At 42.5% G+C, this 26,156-nt stretch overlaps 1 pseudogene; it reads left to right on the top strand.

Annotated features, from left to right (window-relative positions):
* Nucleotides 1-20,358: 20,358 nt before the first annotated feature.
* On the top strand, nucleotides 20,359-20,846 carry LOC133093742 (S-phase kinase-associated protein 1-like; annotated as a pseudogene).
* Nucleotides 20,847-26,156: the final 5,310 nt, after the last annotated feature.

The following is a 26,156-nucleotide window of genomic DNA, read 5'->3' as shown; positions in this document are numbered from 1 at the left end:
ATCCAAGGAGAAACATGCCAAGACACATATTAATCAAACCATCAAAACTTAAATACAAAGAAAAAATATTAAAAGCAGCAAAGGAAAAACAACAAATAACATACAAGGGAATTCCCATAAGGTTAACAGCTGATCTTTCAGCAGAAACTCTGCAAGCCAGAAGGGAGTGGCAAGACATATTTAAAGTGATGAAAGGGAAAACCTACAACCAAGATTACTCTACCCAGCAAGGATCTCATTCAGATTCGACAGAGAAAGAAAACCTTTACAGAGAAGCAAAAGCTAAGAGAATACAGCATCACCAAACCAGCTTTACAACAAATGCTAAAGGAACTTCTCTAGGCAAGAAACACAAGAGAAGGAAAAGACCTACAATAACAAACCCCAAACAATTAAGAAAATGGTAATAGGAACATACATATTGATAATTACCTTAAATGTAAATGGATTAAATGCTCCAACCAAAAGACATAGACTGGCTGAATGGATACAAAACAAGACCCATACATATGCTGTCTACAAGTGACCCACTTCAGACCTAGGGACACATACAGACTGAAAGTGAGGGGAAGGAAAGAAGATATTCCATGCAAATGGAAATTGAAAGAAAGCTGGAGTAGCAATTCTCATATTACACAAAATAGACTTTAAAATAAAGACTATTACAAGAGACAAAGAAGGACACTACATAATGATCAAGGGATCAATCCAAGAAGAAGATATAACAATTGTAAATATTTTTGCACCCAACATAGGAGCACCTCAATACATAAGGCAAATGCTAACAGCCATAAAAGGAGAAATCGACAGTAACACACTCATAGTAGGGGACTTTAACACCCCACTTTCACCAATGGACAGATCATCCAAAATGAAAATAAATAAGGAAACACGAGCTTTAAATGATACATTAAACAAGATGGACTTAATTGATATTTATAGGATATTCCACCCAAAAACAACAAAATACACTTTCTTCTCAAGTGCTCATGGAACATTCTCCAGGATAGATCATATCTTGGGTCACAAATCAAGCCTTGGTAAATTTAAGAAAATTGAAATCATATCAAGTATCTTTTTGACCACAATGCTACGAGACTAGATATCAATTACAGGAAAAAATCTGTAAAAAAAAACAGACACATGGAGGCTAAACAATACATTACTTAATAACCAAGAGATCACTGAAGAAATCAAAGAGGAAATCAAGAAATACCTAGAAACAAATGACAATGAAAACACGACGACCCAAAACCTATGGGATGCAGCAAAAGCAGTTCTAAGAGGGAAGTTTATAGCAATACAATCCTGCCTTAAAAAACAAGAAACATCTCAAATAAACAACCTAACCTTACATCTAAAGCAATTAGAGAAAGAAGAACAAAAACACCCCAAAGTTAGCAGAAGGAAAGAAATCATAAAGATCAGATCAGAAATAAATGAAAAAGAAATGAAGGAAACAATAGCAAAGATCAATAAACCTAAAAGCTGGTTCTTTGAGAAGATAAACAAAATTGGTAAACCATTAGCCAGACTCATCAAGAAAAAAAGGGAGAAGACTCAAATCAATAGAATTAGAAATGAAAAACAAGAAGTAACACCTGACACTGCAGAAATACAAAGGATCATGAGAGATTACTACAAGCAACCATATGCCAATAAAATGGACAACCAGGAAGAAATGGACAAATTCTTAGAAAAGCACAACCAACGGAGACTGAACCAGGAAGAAATAGAAAATATAAACAGACCAATTACAAGCACTGAAATTGAAACTGTGATTAAAAATCTTCCAAAAAACAAAAGCCCAGGACCAGATGGCTTCACAGGCGAATTCTATCAAACATTTAGAGAAGAGCTAACACCTATCCTTGTCAAACTCTTCCAAAATATAGCAGAGAGAGGAACACTCCCAAACTCATTCTACGAGGCCACCATCATGCTGATACCAACACCAGACAAAGATGTCACAAAAAAAGAAAACTACAGGCCAATATCACTGATGAACATAGAGGCAAAAATCCTCAACAAAATACTAGCAAACAAAATCCAGCAACACATTAAAAGGATCATACACCATGATCAAGTGGGGTTTATCTCAGGAATGCAAGGATTCTTCAATATACGCAAATCAATCAATGTGATACACCATATTAACAAATTGAAAAATAAAAACCATATGATCATCTCAATAGATGCAGAAAAAGCTTTCGACAAAATTCAACACCCATTTATGTTAAAAACCCTCCAGAAAGTAGGCATAGAGGGAACTTTTCTCAACATAATAAAGGCCATATATGACAAACCCACAGCCAACGTCATCCTCAATGGTGAAAAACTGAAACCATTTCCACTAAGATCAGGAACAAGACAAGGTTGTCCACTCTCACCACTATTATTCAACATTGTTTTGGAAGTTTTAGCCACAGCAATCAGAGAAGAAAAAGAAATAAAAGGAATCCAAATCAGAAAAGAAGTAAAGCTGTCACTGTTTACAGATGACATGATAACTATACATAGAGAATCATAAAGATGCTACCAGAAAACTACTAGAGCTAATCAATGAATTTGGTAAAGTAGCAGGATACAAAATTAATGCACAGAAATCTCTTGCATTCCTATACATTGATGAAAAATCTGAAAGAGAAATTAAGGAAGCACTCACATTTACCATTGCAACAAAAAGAATAAAATACCTAGGAATAAACCTACCTAAGGAGACAAAAGACCTGTATGCAGAAAATTATAAGACACTGATGAAAGAAATTAAAGAGGCTACAAACAGATGGAGAGATATACCATGTTCTTGGATTGGAAGAATCAACAATGTGAAAATGACTATACTACCCAAAGCCATCTACAGATTCAATGCAATCCCTATCAAACTATCACTTGCATTTTTCACAGAACTAGAACAAAAAATTTCACAATTTTTATGGAAACACAAAAGACACCAAATAGCCAAAGCAATCTTGAGAAAGAAAAACGGAGCTGGAGGAATCAGGCTCCCTGACTTCAGACTATACTACAAAGCTACAGTAATCAAGACAGTATGGTACTGGCACAAAAACAGAAATATAGATCAATGGAACAGGAGAGAAAGCCCAGAGATAAACCCACCACATACGGTCACCTTATTTTTGATAAAGGAGGCAAGAATATACAATGGAGAAAAGACAGCCTCTTCAATAAGTGGTGCTGGGAAAACTGGACAGCTACATGTAAAAGAATGAAATTATAACACACCCTAATACCATACACAAAAATAAACTCAAAATGGATTAAAGACCTAATGTAAGGCCAGACACTATAAAACTCTTAGAGGAAAACATAGGCAGAACACTCTATGACATAAATCACAGCAAGGTCCTTTTTGACCCACCTCCTAGAGAAATGGAAATAAAAACAAAAATAAACAAATGGGACCTAATGAAACTTAAAAGCTTTTGCACAGCAAAGGAAACCATAAACCAGATGGAAAGACAACCCTCAGAATGGGAGAAAATATTTGCAAATGAAGCAACTGACAAAGGATTAATCTCCAAAATTTACAAGCAGTTCATGCAGCTCAATATCAAAAGAACAAACAACCCAATCCAAAAATGGGCAGAAGACCTAAATAGACATTTCTCCAAAGAAGATATACAGATTGCCAACAGACACATGAAAGGATGCTCAACATCACTAATCGTTAGAGAAATGCAAATCCAAACTACAATGAGGTATCACCTCACACCAGTCAGAGTGGCCATCATCAAAAAACCTACAAGCAATAAATGTTGGAGAGGGTGTGGAGAAAAGGGAACCCTCTTGCACTGTTGGTGGGAATGTAAATTGATACAGCCACTATGGAGAACAGTATGGAGAGGTTCCTTTAAAAACTAAAAATACAACTACCATACGACCCAGCAATCCCACTACTGGGCATATACCCTGAGAAAACCATAATTCAAAAAGAGTCACGTACCACAATGTTCACTGCAGCTCTATTTACAATAGCCAGGACATGGAAGCAAACTAAGTGTCCATCGACAGATGAATGGATAAAGAAGATGTGGCACATTTATACAATGGAATATTACTCAGCCATAAAAAGAAACGAAATTGAGTTATTTGTAGTGAGGTGGATGGATCTAGAGTCTGTCATACAGAGTGAAGTGAGAAAGAGAAAAACAAATACCATATGCTAACACATATATATGGAATCTAAAAAAAAAAAAGAAAAAAAAAGGTTCTTCAGAACCTAGGGGCAGGACAGGAATAAAGACGCAGATGTAGAGAATGGACTTGAGGACACGGGGAGGGGGAAGGGTAAGCTGGGACGAACTGAGAGAGTGGCATGGACATATATACACTACCAAATGTCAAATAGATAGCTAGTGGGAAGCAGCCACATGGCACAGGGAGATCAGCTTGGTGCTTTGTGACCACCTAGATGGTGGGATAGGGAGGGTGAGAGGGAGGAGATATGGGGATATATGTATATGTACAGCTGATTCACTTCGTTATAAAGCAGAAACTAACACACCATTGTAAAGCAATTATACTCCAAAAAAGATGTTAAAAAAAAAAAAAGAAGTTCAAATATCTTGGAGTCAGTATCTTTAGAAAAACACTTAGATGGAAGGCCTGAACTGTGGCTTCTCATAACAGAGTTAAGCTGAGCCAAACAAAAACCCAAGTATCTGACAGTGGATCTAAGTCTACATGTCTTCCTTTATTTCTTTCCCAATTTCTGCCTTATTCAGAAATAAATGAGCAGCTCTAAAATAAATCATAAAAGGAAAATAAAATAAAGGTTTATTTTTCATGGTCCTCAGGATGGAACACAGAAATACGTGGGCTGGTTTTGGCCCGAGTGTAATGGAGAGATGGGTTTACTTATCCCTAAGTCTTACTTTTGTCTGCCCATCTAATTGTTCTTTATTAATAGATGTTGTCCTAGCTTGCATTATCCCAGAGGTAGAATCCAAGCCAAGAATTTAGGTGCAAGTTATTTATTCAGAAAATTCTCCCAGGAGAAACCTGTAAGACAGTGGGGAAAACAAGCTGCCTACAATCTCACAAAACTGGGGGATAAAACCTGGAATTCACAGCTGTTGCGTAAACGTCCCCAGATTTAATTAGTACCACTAAAGGATTACACCCTGAAAGTAAAATAGAGCTTAAATAGACAAGGCCTTTACAAACACCGTAATCCAACCTCAAATCAACTAATGACTGAAAGCAATGTATGACTATATTAACTGCCTGACAAAAACTGGAAAAAAAACAAAGAACAAAACAGAACACCTTTTGACAAAGATAACACCACTCAAGCAGCTATTACTTTTCGTATATAATGTCTGGCAATTAATTGAAAATTTTCATGTATGCCAACACACAGGCCCACGAGAAAAATATAGACAATACAATCAGACCAACAGATGATCCAGATATCAGAGTTATCAGACACAGACTCTCAAATAAAAATAAAAATACATCTGAGTATTACATCAGAGACATCTGTTTCACTCCATCCACCCTTGAATCCTGCATTCCAAAGAAATACTTCACACACTTTCAACTCCTCTAATATTTGCTTCCACTTTCACAAATGACAAGCTCATGTTGCTATCTCTGAATTCACACGTTTCAGTTATTATCTATCGACTTCCTATTGCGGTTGATAAGATTTTAGCTCTCTTGCCACTTTGCTGCCTTGCAAATCTCCCTTATATACCTCATTCCTTCCCCTCCTCTCACAGAACACAGTTACAATGAATATATGGTGAAATCAACATTCAGGGTTTATTTTATTAGGGTTATATGAATACTGATTTCTACTGAGCCATTTATTGTTCAGTAGTTCCTTTCACGTACAACTTATAGTTTTCCAGCAGTTAATAATTGACTCATTTTTCATTTTTACATTCTCTATATTCCTACCATTAATTCTCCCTTAAGCTCCCCAATAAATTTATAAAACGCAGCAACAAAGACCCAACGCAGCCAAAAATAAATAAATAAATAAATAAATAAATAAAATAATTTTCTTTTTTTAAAGGGATCTTGCCCTAGAGGGTGGCTTTCCAGGCCAAAGGGGCCCAGAAATCCGAGGCTGGAGAATGCAGCACAGAGGCAGAAGTCAAGATGGAATCAGCAGCTCCCGATGGAGAAGCACCATTCACATCACAGGCTAACAGAGGGGCCCAGAATGGGTTTTGCAAGAGCCCACAGAGCGCCCACAAGAAAAAGAGCCAAATGTAAACATCTGTCCACCCAGGAAGCGTGAAGCCATCTCACACCAGCGCATGTTCCTTTACTTCTCCGTTCCACCCCCCTCCATTCTGGTGAAGTCAGGAACAGCAGCTGGCAAGTCCAGGAGGAGGGAAGTGAGAAAAGGAGAAGCTGGTCATAACCCCGACTGAACGGCATACGGCCCGCCTAGAGCCGGCCCTCCCGTGCTAATAACTAGATGTTCTCACTTCTGTTATCAAAACTGTGCTTTGTAGCTTAGGGCTTTCTATTACCTAAGAATGAGTAGAAGAGTTATGGACCTCCCTTACCCCGTGGCAGGGGATGGATACCCCTTCAGAAGGGGTTAAAAGAAACGGTAAGTGATAAAAAATAAGTCTTGGGTTTATACGCTACATGTGTGGCCCATTCAACATATGAGTTAACAAAAATTGGGAAGTAAAGACAAGTGGCTGACTTCAGGAGTTTATGGAAGTGAGTTTGCATCTTAGAAGAGAGACTGAGACCAATGCGCAGGGTCATCTGCTCAGAGGCGGAAGCTGGTGCTCAGGAGTCATAGGTCTCGGAGGGAGAAGAGAGAGAGAAGAGGGTCAGGACGAAGTTTCGATTGATAATTACAGAAAATAGAAAAGGCCTGGGAAAGCCACTGGGCGTGATGCACCATGACATCAAGAAGATGCGGATGGTTCAGGCGGCGGGAAGTCAGGACATTGAACAACTCTGGTTCAGTGATTCAGGGCTGAGCTGCAGAGAGGGGTCCTCAGTGCCAGCCTGGGGTTGGACGGACTGGCCTTTGTTTCTGACCTAGTATGGGGGCAGTCACTTCCCTACTTGGCACTCGACTGTGTTAAAGGAGGGTCACGGATGGCAGGCAGGATGCAGCGTGAGCTGAGGAGGTGCATCGTTGGGTGAAAGGCTTTAACTATCCCACGAGGAAGGCAGAGCCCAGCTGCTGCCGCTTCTACTTGGAACGAGGAAGACAGCACACAAGAGACATGGACACCGCCAGCTCAGGAGCCGAGAGCTCCGGCCCACACTTCCCTCACTCTGGCTGTGGTTGGCAACTCTGGACGAGTCAGAGGACTCTCTGCTCTACCCCTGCTTCTCCACCTAGGCAAGTGTGTGTAGCTTTCTCTAAAATAAGTGCTGTACACCCTTGCTGCTCTGAGTGGGCTCCACAGACAATAGCATCAGCCTCGTTGGGAGTCTGTGGGAAATGTAGACTCTCACCCGCCCCCCGACCCCAGACCTCCAGCCCTGGACTCTGCATTTTAACCAGGTGACTGCTGAGCACGCTGGGGTCTGAGATGCTGCTCTATTCTCCCAAGCCTCTGTGACTGCATTAGGCATCTTGAGAAGGATACCCCAAAACACGCCTGAAAAGACCATCTCTAAATGGTCAGAACTTGGGGAGCAGATCAGGATGGGATGTGGGAGAAGACCCTTAAGATATTTCATTTGTTCAGATGTAATAAGTCACTTTAAGGAAAAAAAAAGAAGAAGAGGTTGATGGAAGACTGCTGGACCAGCAGTTTCCCCTGAGCATGGGAATAGTCATTTGTGGGACCACCAACCCATGTGGTCTCATGTCTCTTTCCAGCAAAGCAGTAACAGAGGCAGCCAGGCCTAAGCACTGTGACATCAGTGAAACAGCCGACGTGGTACAGTGGTAGGAAAGGTCATGGGCTAGTAAAGCAGGAAAGAATCAAAGAATTAAAGGTGAAGGAGTCACAGTGAGGATGCAAAGGAAAACCAGCAGAAGTGAGGGTGTGAGAGAAGTGAAAAATAGGCAACTTAAGTTTTAAATCCTGGCGGTAAATCCATTTCAAGTGATGATGAGATTGGCCTGGCGAGTATAGGGACACGGAATATAAAACTGAAGCTTCGTGGGTGAAAAAGAGCCACCAAAACGAATGCCAAAATCGCCAATGTTATGTCAGGAGGTGGGGCAAGGAGAAAGATCATGTTTGGTTCGTAAACTGGCCTCTTGTACACGGAGGGCAGGGGGAGACCGAAGAAAGAGGCAGACACTCCAGATGGGCAGGTGGCAGGTGTAATAAGCAAGGGAACTTACAAAGGGGCTTGTCTTGGGCACCACAAGATGAGTAGATCTCTGCACTCCCCCACCAGAAACTTAAAAGTATATATAGCAACCTATATATATATATGAATGCATATTAACAACCCTGCATTTTTACTCCCCTCCCCCGCGTTTACCGTTTTGACATATTTCACATCTTTTTGTTTTGTGTATCCCTTAACTACTTATTGCGGCTATAGATGATTTTACTTTTATCTTTTAACCTTCTTACTAGCTTTAAACATAGCTGATTTACTACCTTTCCTGTATATTTGCCTTTACCAATGAGATTTTTCCTTTCACAATTTTCACGTTTCTAGTTGTGGCCTTTTCTTTTTCACTTAGAGAAGTCCCTTGAACATTTCTTGTAAAGCTGGTTTGGTGGTGCTGAACTCTTTTGACTTTTGCTTGTCTATAAAACTTTTGATCTCTCCCTCAAATCTGAATGAAAGCCTTGCTGGGTGCAGTACTCTTGGTTGCAGGTTTTTCCCTTTTATCACATTAAACATCTCATGCCATTCCCTTCTGGCTTGCAGAGTTTCTGCTGAAAAGTCAGCTGATTGCCTTTTGGGAGTTCCTTTGCACGTAACTTGCTTTTCCTTTGCTCCCCTTTAATATTCTCTCTTTAATTTTTGCCATTTTAACTACAATGAGTCTTGGTGAGATCCTGTTTGGGACTCTCTGTGCTTCTTGGACCTGGATGTCTGTTTCCTTTCCCAGGTTTACAGCTATTATGTCTCCAAATATGTTCTCTGTCCCTCTCTCACTCTTCTCCTTCTGGGAATGTTATATTGGGAATGTTAACATAATGAGAATGTTAGCGCACTTGATGTGGTCTCTAAAACTGCTCTCGTTTCTTTTTCTTCTGTCCTGCTTCAGTGATCTCTGCTACTCTGTCTTCCGGTTCACTGATCTATTCCTCTGTATCATCTAATCTACTGTTGATTTCTTCTAGTATATTTTTTCTTTCGGTTATTGTATTCTTCATCTCTGTTTGGTTCTTCTATTTTCTAACTCTTTGTTAAAAGCTTTTAACTTTTCACTCTGCTCATCCAGTTGTCACCAGAGTTCTTTGAACATCTTTATGATCATTACCTTGCACTCTTTATTGGGTAGACCGCCTATCTCCACGTCACTTAGTTCTTGTGGGGTTTTATTTTCTTCCTTCATTTGAAACATATTTTTCTGTTGCTTTGCTTTGCCTGATTTGCTGGTTTTATTTCCAGGTATTTAGTAGGTGGGTTACATTGCCCAACCTTGGAGAAGTGGCGTTCTGTAGGAGACATCGCAGCAGCATGCCCCTCTGGTCACAAGAGCTATAAGCTCCAGGGCTGCCCCTGTGTGGACTGCGTGGGTCCTTCTGTTGTGGCAGGCTGACTTCTGTGGGCAGTCCAGTAGGCGTGGCTGGTGCCCGGTCGGGTTGTTTGCCAGGCCCTGCCTTGTGCAGAAGCTGCCAGGTGCTGGTGGGCAGGGCCAGGTCATGAGGCAGCTGGCTGCAGAACCCCGGGCAGTCCCGAGGCTAACACTGACCCACTGGGGGGCAGAGCTGGGTTCTCAGGTGGGTGGCTGTAGCATCTGGGGGGTCCCAAAACTGGTGCTGGCCTGCTGGTGAGTGGAGCTGGATCCTGGGGTGGCTGGCGGAGGGGTCCAAGGTGTCTCAGAGCTAGTGTAGGCCTGCTGGTGGACAAGGTCAGGGCCCAGTGGGTCACAGGGATAGTACAGGCTCACTGGTGGGTGGGGCTGGGGGCTGGGGTCTCTGGCTGCAGGGCCTTGGGCGTTGGCACACTGATGGGTGGGGGCATATCCCAGGGCCGTGGTTAAGGGGCCCAAGGTGTCTTGCAGCTGGTGCTGGCCTGCTGGTGGGCAGGGCCAGGACCCATGGGGTTCTGGGGCTGGTGCCCGCTGGATGGTGGGTGGGCTGGGTCCTGACACAGCAGGCTACAGGGCTGTGGTGGTCCTCGGAGGTCCTGGGACTGATGCTTGCCCACTGGTGGGTGAAGCCAGGTCCTGGGGCTAGCACTGGCCCATTGGTGGGCAGAGCCTGGTCTTGGGTTCTCTGGCTGCAGGGCCCAGCAGTCCCAGAGCTGGTGTCAGCCCACTGGTGGCCAGGGCCAAGGCTCAGCGGGTCCCAGGGCTAGTGCTGGTGCACTGGTGGACAGGGCCAGGTCCTGGGGCAGCTGTGGGCTCAGTGGATCTTAAGGCAGCAGGCCTGCTGGTGGGTGGGTCTGTGTCCCTACCCACCCATGAGGTGTCCCAGTACCAGTGCCAGCAGTTTGGTGATCAGGGCCGGGCCGCAGTGTTAATGAGCTGGAGGGAGGATTCCACAGTGGCAACTGCCAGCACCAGTGTCCACATGGTAGAACAAGCTCCCCCAAATGGCTGCCTCCAGTGTCTGTGTCCCCAGGGGGAGTCCCAGATGCCTCCTGACCCTCCAAGAGGCTCTCCAAGATCAGCATGTGGGTCTGACCCAGGCGCCTTTCAAATTATTGCTTCTGCCCTGGGTCCCGGAGTGTGTGAGATTTTGTGTGTGCCCTTTAAGAGTGGAGTCTCTGTTTCCCACTGTCCTCTGGCTCTCCCAGAAGTAAACCCCACTGGCCTTAAAGCCAAACGTTCTGGGGGCTCATCTTCCTGGTGCAGGACCCTCGGGCTGTGGAGCCCAATGTGGGGCTCAGATCCCTCACTCCTTGGGGAGAACCTCCGCAATTATAATTATCCTCCCGTTTGTGGGTCACCTGCCCGAGGGTGTGGGTCTTGACTCTACCATGTCTCCAGCCCTCCTACCTGTCTTGTTGTGGTTCCTTCTTTGTATCTTTAGTTGGAGAGGATCTTTTCGGCTGCTCTTCCAGTCTTTCTCATCAATAGTTGCTTTGTTGGGCTTCCCTGGTGGCGCAGTGGTTGGGAGTCTGCCTGCCAACGCAGGGGACACGGGTTCGAGCCCTGGTCTGGGAGGATCCCACATGCCACGGAGCAACTAGGCCCCGTGTGCCACAACTACTGAGCCTGCGCGTCTGGAGCCTGTGCTCTGCAACAAGAGAGGCCGCGACAGTGAGAGGCCCGCGCACCGCGATGAAGAGTGGCCCCCGCTCGCCGCAACTGGAGAAAGCCCTCGCACAGAAACGAAGACCCAACACAGCCAAAAGTAGATAAATAAATAAATAAATTTATGAAAAAAAAAAAAGTTGCTTTGTCAATAGTTGTGCGCCCACAGGAGGAAGTGAGCTGCTGTGCTGTCTTGGCCACTCCTCTTAATCCATTTTTCAAAGATCATCTAAACGGACAGATAATCTCAGACAATGTGTGGACAAACCAAAACTCTAAGCATTTTTGGTCATGGCAAATTAAGACCATTGAAAGAATGCACAGTTTTGACCCCCTATGGGTTTCACATTTCAGACAATTCTTAGTGATTTATCACTGTTCATCTCAGAGGCTAAAATGATCATTTATTGGGTTCCTACCATGTGCCAGGCATTGTGGATATAAAGACAAATAAACCTTAAGAAGAAAGGATTGAGCTCCTTGAGTCCGACAGGGACTTGAGTCCAGGCTGAAGTTGTCAGACTCGGCCAATAAAAATAACACGAGGCCCAGTTAAATTTGAACTCAGGTAAACAAAAGAAAAATATTTAGTATAAGTATGTCCCAAATATTGCATGGAACATTTATACTTAAAAGTATTCACTGTCTGTCTGAAATTCAAATTTAACTGGGCCCCCTGTGGGGTTTTTTGTTTTTTTTGGGTTTTTTTGGAAAGCAACCCTAATCCAGGTTTTTCTTCGGTCTGCAAGAAAAGGGCGTTAGCCCAGAGACCATCTTCAAAGCAAGCAGTAAAAGGAACAACCACAAACTGTTATTTTGTCATTCTGCTTATTTTGTCAACTCTTTATTTGTTTCAGTCAGAAAACAGAAACTGCTTATCCTAACTAACCCTTAATCAGGTAGCCTCACGAGCCATTTGGCCATATAGCACACTGCACTTTTTTTTTTAGAGCAGTTTTAGGTTCACAGCAAAACTGAGAAGGTACAGATTTCCCATATAATACCTTCTGCCCCTTCCCACCAAATCACCTCCCTATTATCAACAACCCTCACCAAAGTGACACATTTGTTACAAGTGATGAACGTACACAAACACACCATTATCACCCAAGGTCCAAGTTTACGTTACAGGTCACTCTTGGTGGTGTACGTTCTATGGATTTGGACAGGTGTATAATGACACACATCCATCATTATAGCGTCATACAGAACAGTTCTGCCACCCTGAAAATCCCCTGCGCGCCACCTGTTCATCTCTCCCCACCCCTTCAACCTCTGGCAACCACTGATCCTTTTACTCTCCATAGTTCTGCCTTTTCCAGAGTGTCATATAGTGGGAATCATGTAGCACGTAGCCTTTTCCTATTGACTTCTCTCCCTTAGTAACATGCATTTAAGTTTCTTCCGTGTCTTTTCCTGGCCTGATAACTTGTTTCTTTTCAGCAATGAATAATACTCCATTGTCTAGATGAACCACAGTTCACGTATCCATTCACCCCTGGAAGGGTATCTTGGTTGCTTCCAAGTTTTGGCAACTATAAATAAAGCTGCTATAAACATTCATGTGCAGGTTTATGCGTGGACATTAAGTTTTCAACTCCTTTGTATAAACGCCAAGGAGTGTCATAAGTTTTCAACTCCTTTGTCTAAATGCCAAGGAGTGTGATTGTTGGATCATACGGTAAGAGTATGCTTGATTTTGTTAGAAACCACCAGACTGTCTCCCAAAGTGGCTGCACCATGTTGCATTCCCACCAGCAGTGATGACGGTTCCCGTTGCTTCACATCCTTGCCAGCATTTGGTGGTGTCAGTGTTCTGGATTTTGGCCATTCTAATAGGCGTGTAGCGGTATCTCATTGTTGTTTCACACTATACTTTTTCATACAACTACTGTGGTATTCGTTTAGGGTAAAAGCTAATCTGTCATTATAACAATAGGGGAAAAAAACTGGCAAGACCATCTTCCATGGAAAACTTCCATCTCTAGGTCCAAGGTATCTGCTCAAATTGCTACTATTTACCTGCTAGTGGGAAGGAGCCGGGGAAAGATATAGGGCAACTAGTCTTCATTTTAAGGACAGGACATGGAAGTGACACCCATCACTTTTATTAGCCTGAACCGACTCACATGACCACTCGTAGCTGCATGGGAGGCTGGGAAATTTATCAATAGTTTATAGCCACGTACCCTGCTACTATTCTAGGCGACTCCACTGCTAAAAAGAGGACAGTGGATGGGGAGGGGACAGTTAGAAGTCTCTGTCAGAACGTATCACTTGGTCATCAGGTATTACGTGTGTAATTATTAATCTAATGGCTCTGCTCCTCCACCTAGATTGTAAGCTCCATGAGGGCAAAGATGTCTAACTTGCTCATCACTCTATTTCCAGGGGCCCAGGATGCTATCCACAAATATTTATTAAATATTAGAAGCGAGGAAAAGATTGAGGAAGAAAAGGAGAATTACCGCCCAAGGTCTTTGCCCTCCAGCGAAGACCCACACCCTGGGGCAGGCGACCCACAAACGGGAGGCTAATTATACCTGTGTGCTTCCTGCAGCAGGCGCTCTGTAGGGCCCTCCCCTGGGGTCTTCTCACTGCCCTCCTCTGACTGTCAAGCTCTGTTCTCGTCCCCTCTCAGCCTGGACCTGCCTGTCTCTGGGCCCTTCAGGACAGCCTCTGCTCTCAGCCAGCAGGCCCCCGAACACGCTCTGTGGTTCTATCTGTCCGTCTGTCCACACGGGCACTTGGCATGGCTCACACTGGACAGGCCAATGACCAGCTGACACCCCTGCTGCAGAGTCCTCCCCTATAATTACCACATCTGCTTCACATGCACCCACCCACCTCAGGGAAGCCACTGTAACCTCCCCTCCCCTCCCCCAGTATCACACAAGATCCTACTTTTGTCTTGGGCTACTTGAGTGATACAGGCCAGATTCCATCTCTGGATAAGGGACTGAGCAGCTCTCTACCTCAGGGCAAAGGACCACATCCTCAAATGAATGCTCCTTGCTTCAAACGGACTGACAAGATACCCAAACTGGCACTTCATGTGTTGGCATTCTAGACTGGGTGGAATTATCCAGTTGCCTAGAATAGTTGCAATGATTGAGATCTGAGACAACGTTTGAGCCTTTAACACACTGTGCAACTCAACACAGACAGTAAACGTTTGGAGACAGACAGTTGCAGGTTCATGTACCACTCAACCTCTTACTAGCTGTGCAACCTAGGGCAAATGACTTAACCTCTCTGAACCTCGATTTCCTATCTGTAAAACATGAACAATAATAGCACCTACCTCATAGGGTTTTGTGAGGATTAAGTAAGCTATATATTGGGCTGGCTAAGAAGTTCGTTCGTCTTTTTCCCACAATTTTACAGAAAAACCCAAACGAACTTTTTGGCCAACCCAATATTTTATGTAAGTCTGGTTTTTATGTGAGTGTGGATTTTTTTAAGGGCTACAGATTCCTTCCCACTCCTCCTGTGAAGAGGTGAAGGACATGTCTTCTCCCATTGAGTCTGGGCGTACTTGTGGCCACTTCGGCCAATGGAGTGCCATGGAAGTGCTCTCCGTGGCTAGGTCAGGGGAGGCCATCCAGGCTCTGCCTCCCCTCGTGGGATGCCTGCTCTGGGAGAGGTCGGCTCCCACGCAGGGAGTCTGACTAACCCAGCTCAGCGTGATGGAGAGTCCACACGTAGATGTGCCAGGGAACAACCCGGCGAAGCTCTCAGTGCTCCCAGCGGACAGCCAGCAGTCAGCCACGTAACGGAGCCTGCGTGGACACCTAGCCCAGTAAATCCTGCAGACGACAAGCATCTGACTGCAACCTCCGCAAGAGCCACCCAGCTGAGCCCTTTCCAGATTCCTCACCCACAAAATCATGAGCGAAGTGAAACAGTTTATACCAGTTTATACCAGTTTATGAAGTGTTAGGGCAGGTTATTATATAGCAACAGCACCCAGAACAACGAGTAACAGGAAGTGGCAGCAAATAGTAATACTGACGCAGCTTCTACATCACATAAGCCCTAGAATCGAGCCTCCTGCTTTCCATGGTGTGAATACCCCAGGGTGTCACAGTTCAACCCTTCTGGCTACACCTAGAGCTCCCCCTCTTCAGAGCCTGGTTTCTTTCAGTTCGCTGCTAGGTTTCCTGTCTAACTTCTAGATCAAGACAGTCTGAATAAACTTTAGATAAACACTTAAAATTATTTCCTGGAAGCTCACCAAACCAAACATGTGAATCCTCCCCCGCCTGCACAACTGAAAACAAGTTATATAATTTCTGTTTCCCAGGGTGGAAAGGGCTATGCAAGACAGAACACTGGGACTGCTGCCTGTGGTCTGGAATTGCATTTTAAATAAATAGACGAAGCAAACTGCACAGAAATGATGAATAATGAAATAGTAGGAGTAGAAATTAAAGAGCAATGGGAACTACAGGAGCTATTTCTGTCTCTCACTGAGAATTCCTAAGGGCTTAGGCTAGGTGTTTATTTCTCAGGGAGCGGGTTATTTTTAACGGCTTTGAATATGACGCCTCCACGACACCCATTACTCCCAAACGCCTGCAACGTACTTCTCAGATCTAACCACCACTGCAGGGTCGAGGCTCACATTGAATGCGCGTGTTTTTCCTTCAGCTATTTTAAATGTTCCATCAGCTTTCTCAGTTATTTATGGAATTCCTTCTCTGATGAGGAAGTTATTTTCTGTAGAAACTGGAATTATTTTACATTCCCCCTTTTTCCTCCTTTCTGCTTTCTTCACTGCCAACACTTTCCACTCCATCCATTTAGCAAGGTGTCATCTGGGATGGCATTAGAATCTTCCTGAAGATGGATAATAAACAGAGGTCAAATTTGAACCGTGTGAACATCATATCCGTGGCCATGACTTCTCCTCCTACTCCATGCCCTCAGGATATCTCGTGGCATGTTTAAGAAACATTTTGCAGATGTGTAAGTCTTTTTAAAACATGCAGGATTCTGAGATCGTTGTGGCAATCACTATTCTTTTAAAATGCACACGAATATTTGGAAAATTAAAATTAGACAGTTGGTGCTGTGGTGTCCTGGTGCCCACACTTGACTGATTACCAGAACCACAGAGTGATTTTGTAAAAGTGCAGACTCCTGGATTTTGCCTCAGAAAAATGGAAAAAGAGACTCTGGGAAAGGGGTTCAAGAATTCATGTGTACCCTAAAATCTTCCCAGTGATTTGATGGCCAGCCAGCTTCGAAAGCCTCACCCACTTGCATCCACACCCTCCATAAAACATCAAGAGGAAGGAGCTGTAAGCAAGCAGACAACATGTGAGTCACAGGACTGAGGTTCACCCAGAAAGCTCCCAGGCCTGGATAGGACCAAATAGAGCCTCCTCCTTCCACTTGTGCAACTAAGAAACAAACATCTTTCAAGGATCTAGAATGAATGAATTATAAGACAGCAGGGAACAGAGGAACATGACTTATTCTCTGCCATCAAGAAACTCAGAATCTACTTATTCACTCATTCATTCACCAAGCATTTACTGAGCACCTGCTCTGTGCTGGGTACTGTTCCAGACACTGGTGAAACAATACCTAACAGACATGGTTCCCGTCCTCCCGGGATATGGTACTTAGCACAGGCTACTTTCCTTCTGTAGGAAGGTGAACAGGTAACACATGAGTTCGACTTTGACAATTGCATTAGGCAGCTCATTCGGCAGAAGCAAGACAGCACCTGTACGAGCCTGACAGCGAGTGTCTCCTTAAATTCTGCAGCCCACACACTCACTTGCCTCGCCCTGGTCCCAGTCGTGAGGTTCAGAGGTGTCCCAGGTGGGATCCCAGCATGTGCAAAGGCAAGAAGATGCTGAAGATTATTCAGAAAATGATGAAGAATCTAGCGCGGCTTTAGCACAGAACGCACAGGGTAGCGGAGTGGATGGAGAGTCTGCTGTGGCTGAGGGGAGGGTCCAACTGCGGCCTACGGACAGTTGTGAAATTCTTTTCACGTCGGATGTTTCTTCTCTGTCTGTATGACAATCAGATTATCCATTTGATTTTTTAGAAAGATCACTCTGACAGCAGTTTAAAAATGAGAGAGAGGGGGAAATCCTTGGACCATGAAACAAAGCAGCTACTACAGCAGTGCCAGAAAAAGGTAATAAATGTTTGAATTGAAGCAACGGCCTAAATGGAAAGAAAGCCTTGGTGCTCAAAGCTATAGGGATGCAGACAAGAGAGGAAAATTCTAGGGCCACCCAAGTAAAGAGTCTAACTATACCCTTCAGTGGAAACACACAAAGAGAATAACATAAACTTGCCTGTTTCATCCTTAGCACTGCCTAAAATTTTTTAGTTTTTTAAAAAAAATTCACTACCACAAACCAGCTCTCACATAGGTTTGTGGTCCAAATACACACTAATTATGTGATAAACACACACACACTCACACACACACCTCAAGTACAGAATTTAATTTAAAGTTAGCCCTGGCGGGACTTCTCTGGTGGCGCAGTGGTTAAGAATCTGCCTGCCAATGCAGGGGACACAGGTTCGAGCCCTGGTCCAGGAAGATCCCACACGCCGGGGAGCAACTAAGCCCGTGCACCACAACTACTGAGCCTGTGCTCTAGAGCCCGCGAGCCACAACTACTGAGCCCACGTGCTGCAACTACTGAAGCCTGCACGCCTAGAGCCCATGCTCCACAACAAGAGAATCCACCGCAATGAGAAGCCTGTGCACCACAACAAAGAGTAGCCCCCGCTCACTGCAACTAGAGAAAGCCCGCGCGCAGCAACGAAGACCCAATGCAGCCAAAATAAATAAATAAAAATTAATTAATTAAAAAGTAAATAAATAAAAAAATAAAGTCAGCCCTGGGGTAGCAATACGCCAAGGTAAATGGCAGAAGCAAACACAAACCCTCACTGGAGTAACACCATCATCCCAGGCCTCAAAAAATTCTCATAGATTAAGTTCCAAGGAGAACAAACAGCTCACAGTATAAAAGTACTAAACACGGAGAAACAACACACCACAAGTGAGAGCCAGGAAAAACAACAAACCATATAGTCAATCCCACAAAGACTTCAGATACTGGAACCCTACAATACAAAATGAAAAATAACAATGTTTTACATGTTTAAGGAAAAATGACGACTTTGAAAATGTGCACCAGGATGCACCTCACAGAGACAAAGAGAGAGAAATATAAAATAGAGGTCTGAAGGTATAGAGAACACAAAAGGGTCCAACTTATGTCCACTTGGAGTTTCAGGTGGAAATAATAGAGGCATTGAGTGGAAGCACTATTCAAGGAAACCATGAAGGGAATTTACAGAATTGGTGAAAGACAGCAATCGTCACATAAAGGGGTTTTTTAGAAATTCTCACTGAGACAAAGCAGTGAAGCTTCCGAACACCAAAGAAAAAGAGAAGATCATAAAAAGGGAGGAAAAAATATCATCAACTTAGGAATGGCAATTATAGTTGAACTCAGAGAAGCAAAAATGAAAGCTGAAAGACAGTGAAACAATATTTAATGTGCATAAAGAAAATAAATGTCAGCCTAGATTTTTATATCCAAAGAAACTTCTTTCAAGAACAAGGAAGAATTAAAGTCAGTTTCTTGAAAGAATTTAGGTCAAAAACTGAAGGAGTTTACCACCAACAGTCCTTTGGTAAAGAAAATTCTAAAGGATGTACTTCAGGCCTAAGGAAACATATCCCTGATCAAAGATCTGAGACTCAAGAAAGACAGTGGTCAAAGATGTTAGTAGGGGCTTCCCTGGTGGCGCAGTGGTTGAGAATCTGCCTGCTAATGCAGGGGACATGGGTTCAAGCCCTCGTCTGGGAAGATCCCACATGCCGCGGAGCAACTAGGCCCGTAAGCCACAACTACTGAGCCTGCGCGTCTGGAGCCTGTGCTCCGCAACAAGAGAGGCCGCGATAGTGAGAGGAGGCCCGCGCACCGCGATGAAGAGTGGCCCCCGCTTGCCGCAACTAGAGAAAGCCCTCGCACAGAAACGAAGACCCAACACAGCCAAAAATAAATAAATAAATAAATAAAGTATACCCAGATTTTAAAAAAAAGAAAAAGATGTTAGTAAACATGTGAGGAAATCTAAACAAATATGAACTGTTTAAAACAATAATAATAATGGATAATGAGAGAGAAGGCAGGACAGAACTAGAATGCTGAAAAAGAATAACATATAAACTGAGAGAGGATGATGAGAATTATAATATTCTATGATCAATGTATTGTCAGGAAGAAGGCAAAAATATATACAAACTTTAGACTTTGTTAAATAGGCATGTTAAAATATAAACGGTTACCACCAAAATAATATACATAAAACATAAAACTTCTAAACAGAGGGGAAAAATGGAATGAGATAAAAGGGAACATATATCTTATACATATGTATACATAATATAAAGGTAATGATATATGATTTTTCCACTTTGTTCTATATCCATATAGATCTCTCTATATAAACTGGGAGATTGGGATTGACATATACACACTACTATCTATAAAATAGATAAATAGGTAGATAATAATAAGGACCTACTGTATAGCACAGAGAACTCTACTCAATACTCTGTAATGACCTATATGGGAAAAGAATCTAAAAAAGAGTGGATATATGTATATGTATAACTGATTCACTTTGCTGTACACCTGAAACTAACACAACACTGTAAATCAACTATGCTCTAAAAAATAATAATAAAATAAAATAAGGATATATAAAGAGACAGAATCAACAAAGCAAAAAATCAGTTCTTTGGAAAGATACTAAAATAGACAAATGTCTGTCAACCCTAGCCAAGAAAAAAGCAGGCACAGATAAAAAAGCACCACAGATAAATCATGCCAAGAATAAAACAGAACAGGTGTTGGCCTTGTTCTCCGCCTTTCTGTTTTTCTGTTTGCAGACGCCACCCTGCTCTCATCAGCCTCCAGCCCACAGTCTCCTTGAGACCTAACACCATGCCTTCAATTAAGTTGCAGAGTTCTAATGGAGAGATATTCGCAAGCTGATGTGGAAATTGCCAAACAGTCTGTGACTATCAAGACCATGTTGGAAGATTTGGGAATGGATGATGAAGGAGATGATGACCCAGTCCCTTTGCCAAAGTTAATGCAGCAATATTAAAAAGGTCATTCAGTGGTGCACCCACTACAAGGATGATCCTCCTCCTCCTGAGGATGGTGAGGACAAAGAAAAGTGAACAGATGATATCCCTGCTTGGGATCAAGAATTCCTGAAAGTTGACCAAGGAACACTTTTTGAGCTGATCCTGGCTGCAAACTACTTAGACATCAAAGGTTTGCTTGATGTTATCTGCAAGACAGTTGCCATTATGATCAAGAGGAAAACTCCTGAGGAGATTCGAAAGACATTCAATATCAAAAATGATTTTATGGAAGAAGAGGAAGCCCAGGTACCCAAAGAGAACCAGTGGTGTGAGAAGTGAAATTTTGTGCCTGACGCTGTAACACTGTGAGAATTGTTCCAAATACTAGTTGCAATGCTCTGTTTATAATTGTTAATATTAGGAAAACAGTCGACAAATGCAGCAGCAAATCAATTTTATTAGTGGAATACTGTCCTCACTGCATGTGTAGTTTCAGTACAGATTCCAAACCTATGGCTGAGTTTCTTCTAGTATGATCAAAAGTTTCTTTTTTCTTTGCTCTGAATAAAACTGAACTGTTGAGTCTCTATAGAAAGTGGCATTTTGGGCTTTCCCTCTTTTTGTAAAGCAATTTCTGCCTAGTTTATTGTCCAGTTAACTTTAGTGACTTTTGAAAGTTGACACTGTAAATAAGACAACTTGCAAAAAAAATTAAAAACAAAGGTTATGCCAGTCTCTAAAAATGAGTTGCGGAGAATTCCCTCTTTTTCTTCTTTCTGGAAGATTTTGTGTAAAATTTCAAGGATCTATTCCTTGAAATGTAAAAGAATTTGTCAAAAAAGTTTTGGGGCCTGATATTTCTTCACAAGAAGTTCTTTAAAAAAAAAAAAAAAAGGTTTATAGGGGTTTTAGTTCTTGTTGGATTAGTTTTGGTAAGTTTTATTTTAGTAATGTAATCATTTCAAATTACAAATTTATTGGCATAAAATTATTTATAATACATATGAAGATCCTGAGCACACCTCCTCCCGTGGACACACCAAAACCACAGCTACATGTAGAACAAGTCTCCCCGAGAACGACCTGAAGACTAGCAGGACAGCCCCTATAGGGATATTAAGAATAAACCATATTGAGACAGGAAGGAGGGGCAGAGATATAATCTAGTCAGGACCCACACCCCCAGAGCAGCAACCCACAAACAGGAGGGGATATCACAAACTCAGAGGTTCCCCCTAAGGATGAGGGGTTTGGGCTCCACACTGGGCACCCCAGGCCCAGGGTCCAGCACAGGGAAGACGAACCCCCATAACTGGCTTTGAAAACCAGCAGGGTTTACATCCAGGAGAGCCTGAGGGCTGTAGGAAACCGAGACTCCACTCTTAAAGGGGTTAAAAGGGTCACACACAAGCTCATCGGCACAAAGCAGCAGATTAAAAAGAGCCTGGAGCTTTAGCCATCCTGCCAAGACTGCCTCAGAAGCCCCCAACCCATGCCCAGATCAAGCTCCAGCCCTCCTGACAAGGCAGCAGCCCCCCGCCTGCCTTGGGAAAAACCCCAGCACACACCCAGCTCCAGATCCAGCCCTCCCACCAAAGCTGCAGGCGCACACAGTCTGCATAGGGACATGCCTACTCAAGGCCATGCCTTCAAGACCAGGAGAGGTAACTGTTTCACCTACCTTATAGAAACAAACAGAGAAAACCAGGCAAAATGAGAGGACAAAGTAATTTGTTCCAGAAGTAGAGTCACAGATGTAGACAACAAACATGGTTACCAAGGGATGGGGGGGTGGGAGGGATAAACTGCAAGACTGGGATTGACATATACACACTACTATATATAAAATAGATAACTAATAAGGACCTACTGTATAGCACAGAGAACTCTACTCAACACTCTGTAATGGCCTATATGGGAAAAGAATCTAAAAAAAGTGGACATATGTATAACTGATTCACTTTGGTGTACACCTGAAACTAACACAACGTTGCAAATCAACTATACTCTAATAAAAATTTTAAAAAAAAAGTAATTTGTTCCAAATGAAAGAACAAAATAAAACCCCAGGAGAAAATCCTAATGAAATGGTTGTAAATAATTTACCTGATAAAGAGTTCAAAGCAACAGTAATAAAAATGCTCACCAAACCCAGCAGAAGAATACAGCAACACAGTGAAAACTTCAACAATGTGTCAGAAAATATTAAAAAGAACCAATCAGAGCTGAAAAATACAACAAGTGAAATGAAAAATACACTCTGAATAGCCAAGGCAATCTTGAGAAAGGAGAGAGCTGGAGGTATCATGCCCCCTGACTTCAGACTATACTACAAAGCTACAGTAATCAAAACAGTATGGTACTGGCACAAACACAGACACATAGATCAATGGAATGGAACAGAGAGCCCAGAAATAAACCCACGTTTATTTGGTCAATGAATCTACGACAAAGGAGGCAAGAATATACAATGGGGGAAAGACAGCCTCTTCAATAAATGGTGTTGGGAAAACTGGACAGCTACATGCAAAAGAATGAAACTGGACTACCTGCCAACACCACATACAAAAATAAACTCAAAAGCAATTAAAGACTTAAATGTAAGACCTGAAACAATAAAACTTTTAGATGAAAACATAGGCAGCATGCTCTTTGATTCAGCTTAAGCAATATTTTTTTGGATCTGTCTCCTCAGGCAAGGGAAACAAAAACAAAAATAAACAAATGGGACTACATCAAACTAAAAAGCTTTTGTATAGCAAAGGAAACTATCAACAAAATGAAAAGGCAACCTACTGAATGGGTGAAAATATTTGCAAAATATATATTCAATAAGGGGTTAATATCCAAAATATACAAGAACCCAGACAACTCAACAACAAAAAAACAACAACTCGGGGCTTCCCTGGTGGCGCAGTGGTTAAGAATCCACCTGTCAATGCAGGGGACATGAGTTAGAGCCCTGGTCCAGGAAGATCCCATATGCCACAGAGCAACTAAGCCCGTGCGCCACAACTACTGAGCCTGCGCTCTAGAGCCCGTGAGCCTCAACTACTGTGCCCACGTGCCAAGAGCCTGTGCTCCACAACAAGAGAAGCCACCGCAATGAGAAGCCCACGCACCACGATGAAGAGTAGCCCCTGCTCTCTGCAACTAGAGAAATCCCATGCACAGCAACAAAGACCCAATGCAGCCAAAAATAAATTAAGTAAATAAATTTTTTTAAAAACTCAGTTAAAAAATGGGCAGAGGATCTGAATAGCCATTTTTCCAAAGAAGACATATGAATAGCCAACAGGCACATGAAAGATGCTCAACATCACTAATCATCAGAGAGATGCAAATCAAAACCATAATGAGATATCACCTCACACCTGTTAGAATGGCCATCATCAAAAAGACTGCAAATATAGCACAGGGAGATTAGCTCAGTGCTCTGTGACCACCTAGAGGGGTGGGATAGGGAGAATGGGAGGGAGACGCAAGAGGGAGGAGATATGGGAATATATGTATACGTATAGCTGATTCACTCTGTTATAAAGCAGAAACTAACACACCATTGTAAAGCAATTATACTCCAATAAAGATGTTAAAATAAATAAAACACACACACACACACACACACACACACACAAAGACTGCAAATAACAAGTGCTGGTGAGGATATGGAGTAAAGGGAGCCCTCGTACACTGTTGGTGGGAATGTAAATTGAATGCAGCCACTATGGAAAACAGTATGGAGATTCCTCAAAAAATTAAAAATAGAACCACCATACAATCCAGCATTTCCACTTTTGGGTATTTATAAAGAAAATGAAAACACTAATTTGAAAAGATATATGCACCTTAATGTTTATTGCAGCATTATTTACAATAGTCAAGATATGGAAGTAACCTAAGCGTCCATCAATAGATAAATGGATAAAGAAGATATGATATATACATATATATGAAATCTTGCCATTTGTGACAACATGGATGAACCTAGAGGGTATTATGCTAAGTGAAATAAGTCAGACAGAGAAAGACAAATACTGTATGTTTTCACTTATATGTAGAACCTAAAAAACAAAACAAATATAACAAAACAGAGACATATTCATAGATACAGTGAACTAATAGTTGCCGGGGGAAGGGGTTGGGGGGATGGGTGAAATAGTTGAGGGGATTAAGAGGCACAAACTGCCAGTTATAAAATAAATAAGTCACGAGGATATAACGTACAGCACAGAGAAAATACTCAATAATGTTGTAATAACTTTGTATGGGGCATAATACATAAAAATATCAAATCACTCTGCTGAAACTAATATAATATTGTAAGTCAACTATACTTCAATTAAAAAAAAAAAAAAAAGAACAAATCCTCCCCCTTTATGAAACACATTTTCTGTTCAGAGGCAGAAGTGCCTTCGAGATACCTTCCAGGACCTCTCCCAGCAGCCTCCTCAGGTCCTGCTCAGAGGGACAGTGTCAGAGGCACAGAGAGGAGTGCCCAGGGTGAGCCACTCACCCGAAAGACAACCTCACCCTGTCCACGCTGCCCACCTCCTCTCCCCTAGACACTTGCAGGCAGATCTTTACTCATAAACGTGGCTGCACACACAACACTCCCCCTCCCAGCAGTGACACCACTTGTCCATAAGGGTCGTTCACAGACTCGTAGAAACTGACACTAAAATGAACCTATCTACAAAACAGAAATAGAGTCACAGACATAGGAAACAAACTTATGGTTACCAGGGGCTAAGGGGGGGAGGGATAAATTGGGAGACTGAAATTGACACATACACACTACTATATATAAAATAGATAACTAATAAGGACCTACTGTGTAACACAGGGAACTCTACTCAGTATCCTGTAATGATCTATACGGGAAACGAATCTGAAAAAGAGTGGATAGATGTATATGTATAACTGATTCACTTTGCTGTACACCTGAAACTAACACAACATTGTAAATCAACTATACTTCAATAAAAATTTTTTAAAAAGAAATTGATATTAGATGGGATGTTAGCGATCACCTGAAAATGGAAGGAGCTCGTCCAATTAATTCAACAATTATTCATTCTGTGCTAGCTGTGCACCTAGATTCTGGTCCTTACAGTGTTTGTGCCTTTTAGAGACACTACATTTAAACATTTAAAAAAATTGTAGAGAAATAAGAGATGAAGATAATCCTAACAACTTCTACCATATATTTAGCGCTGACTCTGTGCCTGGCATCATAAGAAAAGCTTGATTTTCACTAATTCTAATCTTTAAAACAAGGCTTCAAGGTTGCCATTATTATCCCTTTATTGCAAATGAGTAAACCAAGCCTCAGAGAGGTTAAGTAAGCCTCTAAGATCACACAGCTAGCAAGTGGCAGAACCAGCATCTGAACCCAAGTGTGTTAATTCCAAAGTCCACACATGGGCCACTGTACTTTGGAGCTCAAAGTACGGCACGAAAGATGTCATCGCAGGCTGGAAACTCTTTGAATGGGTGTACTCAGGGCTGCCCAGATTCCAAAGAGCCAAGACGTACAGCCTGATCTCTGAATGCTGCCTGGCTTGTTCGAAGTTCATTAAGCTCAATATACCTAATGTAAAAGCTACTGGAGATTCTAGCATGGTGGATTCTGAGGTCAATATTAAGATA

This window comes from Eubalaena glacialis, chromosome 6, assembly GCF_028564815.1.
Source record: "Eubalaena glacialis isolate mEubGla1 chromosome 6, mEubGla1.1.hap2.+ XY, whole genome shotgun sequence".
Lineage (NCBI taxonomy): Eukaryota > Metazoa > Chordata > Mammalia > Artiodactyla > Balaenidae > Eubalaena > Eubalaena glacialis.
This window is presented reverse-complemented; position numbering and strand designations above follow the sequence as displayed.